Source organism: Cupressus sempervirens, chromosome 3 (genome assembly GCF_028749045.1).
Source record: "Cupressus sempervirens isolate cs-2001-9-10 chromosome 3, ASM2874904v1, whole genome shotgun sequence".
In the NCBI taxonomy this organism is placed as follows: domain Eukaryota; kingdom Viridiplantae; phylum Streptophyta; class Pinopsida; order Cupressales; family Cupressaceae; genus Cupressus; species Cupressus sempervirens.
In genome coordinates this window covers 620393553-620398424 of record NC_143120.1, presented here as the reverse complement: position 1 = coordinate 620398424, position 4872 = coordinate 620393553, and positions in this window count along the sequence as shown.

The following is a 4872-nucleotide window of genomic DNA, read 5'->3' as shown; positions in this document are numbered from 1 at the left end:
TTGAAAAGACTATCCTTTTCTTATATCATTCAAGATAATCTCCCCTTTTATTTTGAGTATCTTTTCCACATAGATATATGAATTAAAATTTATGAGAGGTATACATGTTACTCAGTAGGTGGCATATATCTAATGATTTGTCAACTCTTCTTTGTTTTAAGATTGTTACCTCTCAAACCAACTTGGCTCTTCCTATAGTAAACTGACTTTTTGATTTATTTGTTTGGGGAATATTTCCAATGTCCTATTGCCACATGTCCCATATTTTGTATTAACTTGGAGGCTACAACTAGATTTTTCATCATGATGTTAAATATCAAATCTATCAATATACATTAGTTTTTATGCTTAAAAGAAATAGACACAATTTTGCCCCTTAGAGAATTAAATTATCACCATCAACTAATCTTGACTCTCATGCTCTACTCAATAGAAACACAGGTTATTTGATGTGTCAAGCACTTCCATTCCTTACAAATTCATATCATCCTGGCAACCAAAGTGCAAATAGATAATTATAAAGTTAGGACATTTGAAACTCCACACTTAGTATTATAGACGATCCTTTGCTTTATCCTGTTAAATGTCCTCTTGATAATTGCTTGAAATACTCCCAACACCTCATCAAATATTCTATCAATTCTCTTTGTGTTGGTATCTTTTATGTACACTGCAACCAATAGTATTTAAATCTAAACTGGTATGGGGTGGCACATTGAGTACTCTCCACCTAATTCATTCCCTTTATTATAGTGGCTTACATGACTTCCTCTGTGATTAATGAATATTATGGTCTTTTAAGTTTAGTTCCTCTAAATGAATGTCATTTCCTTTGACCCTAAATTAGGCTCATAGATGATTCAATCATAGCTACTATCTTCTATCTCCATCTTGTGACTTTGAGTTGAATGGATTCCTACAAGTACACACATCAATGACACCTTCTATCTAAATATTGCAGACTTTAAGTTTCCTCCTAGATTATCATCAAAAACTAGAATTGAATCACTAATTTAATTTGAGGTCTTGGGCCACATGAGAGCCATTGGGGTGGACAATCAAGACCATGGAAACATGTCTACAAAGGTTGTGCTTCACTTCTAATGTGCACTTTGTCCAACGATTAATAAGCACTATTTGTGATTACTACATTCTCTATCAATTGGATTAAAAATATGGACCACGGGGTGTTTAACCATCTAGATCAAGAACAAGTAATTATGGCTTGGTGTAGTGCCATATGCTTGAGGACTCATCTTCATTCCTCATCAAAACTCAAGAGTCATATTTTGTGGTCTCTTCGACACCTTTTTAGAACTACCTGAGTTCTTTCACTTTAGTCATTTTGTCAAACCTTTAATGCATGTCTAATGTATATGAGCTCAAACCACTGGCCACTATATGAGATAAATTCACTTGGATGAATTTGAGATGTAACCCCTCAAATTGTATTATCAATTTTGCCAAAAAATTTCCAGCTTCTTCTATAATCATATACCTGGGCTTGGGTATGTGATAAACAACTTTCCTTGTTTTTAGATGTCATGAACATCATGAATCATGGTGTACAACAAAAATTGGGATGCTAGATTCCTTGTATTGTTGTGGAAGGCCTGAGAATGTGGCTGAGTTTTCATGATCTTTATGGGTCCCTTTAGCATTGAGTTTGGGTTGTCAACATATATAATCTTTATTCTAAAGCAAAGAATATTAGAAACCTATATAAATCAACCATAATAATGCATTGAAGTTGACTATTGGACTATCATGAAATTAGGAATGTGAATGTGCCTTTAATCTACATGACTAATCACCACCACAAGCTTGATTTATTATAGATATTGGCCACATGCCTTTCTAGATTTAGTTTGAGTAACATGAACTCCAAATGTGTTTGAATGTATTTGGGGAAAATGACGGACCTTTAAATTTGAGTGGTACACATTTGAATTTACCTTTGAATTCAAACTTAGAGATGCTAACTTTGAATCCCTAAGCATCTAAATCAACATGTTGTGATTTTAAATGAGATCTAGAACTTGAATGTGGAATGAAATTGCTAGAAATCTCACATTATTGAACTTCTACACTAGGCCTACAATATGAGCCATATAAGCCATTAAAACCATTGAACCACTTCAAACTACTTTGAACCTTAGTTCAGAGAGGTTAGAAATTTCCCCACTAAAAATTTTAATCGCTGGGTCCATATTGGGTACCAATAGGGGCTCTAATTATGGGACTATTTTTAATGCAAAAATAAAGAACTCTAGTAATCTTTGGAAAAATAAAAGTGTCTCATCCATGGGCAACAAAGTCACCAAGAAAAAGAAAATTGTGAGCTAGTTGTAGAGACAGCAGAGGGGAGAAGGGCAAAGCTAACTAACAAAAATCTCCTAAAACTACCAGCAAGCACAAAGCTTACACAATATTCAAACTAACACTACACACACCAAAAGCATATTTACAATATTTACAAAGGTAAGAAGAGAAACTACTAAAAGGAATAGAGGAAAGAAAAGGAATCATGTGAATCCATTTATTGATAGGGAGAAGTAAGAGCCTTTCTGCATCAGCAAACCATGTCTTGATAGAGCAACTCCACACCATTGTTGGCTAGTGACTTCGACAATGCCAAACCTCAAACTAAAATAATACATCAATATGTTGACCTAAAACTCCTTTTTGAACAACCACAACTCATCATAACACTCTTTTTCATCCAAGAAATGATCCTCAACATGCATCTAGTCAGGTTTCACTTCAAGCTAATTTTTTTGAAAAGAAGAAACCTTTTCAAGAAAAGGCATACAATATCCAAAAATTTTGTCACAAAGACTCATCATTTGTATATGGGATTTAACATCACAATCAACTTGTAAACAAATAGATTCTTCATAAAACATAGGGTCAATTATAGGGTACATGTTCTCTTCATCCATTTCAATAATCAAACCACCATCAAGCCTGCAATGTATGATATCCTTTCTCTTTCCCAAAGTGTCATTACGTCCAGAATCCAAATTAGCAAAGCCATACATAGATGAATGAAAAGAAAATTTATCAATGAGAACTTAATTATCAATCCAATTTGAATGAATACCTAAGTCATCATGAAAGAGATAATCCAACTCGAGTGATGATAGGAATTCATCTATTTTCAAAAAGGATTTCATCGTGAGAAGCTTCAACCAAAGAAATCATTACTTCATCACAAACATCACTTTTATTTTTAGATTGATATGATTCTTCCATGGATTGGCCACTAATTTCACTATAGGAAAGATTACTTTCAACTTTCTCATTAAAGACAAAAGATTCAAATTATGGTAACATGTTATTGGCAGTTTTTGCACACATAGGAATTTTTATAGCAAAATGATAATCATTAATTTCAAACACAAATCGTTCTAAAATGAAAGAGGGAAAGAATCTAAGATCACCTTCATAAATGTTTCCTTAAGTGCCATCATGCTTAGCAAGATCAAAATGGTTGTGAGGAGTGAAGTAAGATTATGTTATTAGAGATTCTTTCCCCTTAATGGACAACTCATCTTTACTTTCATTATTACTGCTACCATGGTTTTCACTTTTAGCTTGAGAGTATTTATCTACCCCTGTCTAATCATCTTGTAGCTGTAACATTTCTTGAAGTAAGAAGGCCTCTTGCTATGATTTTGTTTCCAAATTCATCCCTTTGGCCAATTATTCAGTCAGAACAAAATCTCTTTCAAGCATTAACAGTAATATCTACTGATGCATTTTTTTTATAACAAAAGCATTTCAAAATGGGGCCTTCTTTAGCACACACATAAAAATAATCCTTATTCTCACCCTCTTCCATGACATTTAAATATTTATCTTCTGATAGTTCATTGATAGAAAGCATTTCGATAGAATCTTTAAGAAAAAGATGATCATCACGATCCTCAACTATGAAACTTCTACCATAGGTGAGAAAGGAACTTCTACCATTTCTCCATTGCTATCACAAATATTCTCATTTTTTAAAACTAGATTAAATGAGACTAGAGTAGCTTTGGGTGAACATCTTGGTCATTCATGACAAGGTGATTGAAATAAAAGGGTGAAATTGAAATAACCAGAGCTTCTTCTTCATCAACCTTAAAATCTTCATTTAACTATGATACCCTTTTCTGATATGCTTGCAACATTTTGCTCTTTTCTTCTAACTCTTTCAACTTGTGGAATCTAGCACAAAGGCTTCTCCACAATAGCCAAGTTGTGGCATCATCTTCCAAACTTATATTATTCTGGATAGCTCAAGAAATGCTTTCTTTGAAGCTATCCACAAATTTGTGCAGTACTTTATCATCCATTTGACAAAGTTCCAAGAGAGATGGGTTTGGCCTTGATCTTCTCATGGCTTTTATAGTCGACATGATCTTTACAATAGAGTCATCAATCTCCCACACATGGAGATAATCGTAAAACTAAGGAATCAATCATTATGCACTAAATCTATGTTTTTAGATCCCTAGTAGAGTTGCCAAAATTTTGTTAGTGAAAAGATTTTCCTCCAAAGAAAAATATACAAATTAACCCCAAGCCCAGATAGGAAGACTAAATATGCACTAACAGTTGGGTCATTTTGCTATTGAAAAGAGTAAATGCCCTCTGAATGTATCCAGGTACAACTCCCCATGCATGATTTTCAATGATTTCATAGCAATACAAATATGGATGCTTTTAACCAAAAAGCACCAAAGGTTCACAAGCATCTATCCATAAACATGAGATAGACATAGAAAAACTAAATGACTAAAAGGAAATGAACAACAAATGACAGAAAGTTCATTTGCCCAAATTTTACATAGTAGAAATAATGTAGAGGAAATAAAAACCATTCAT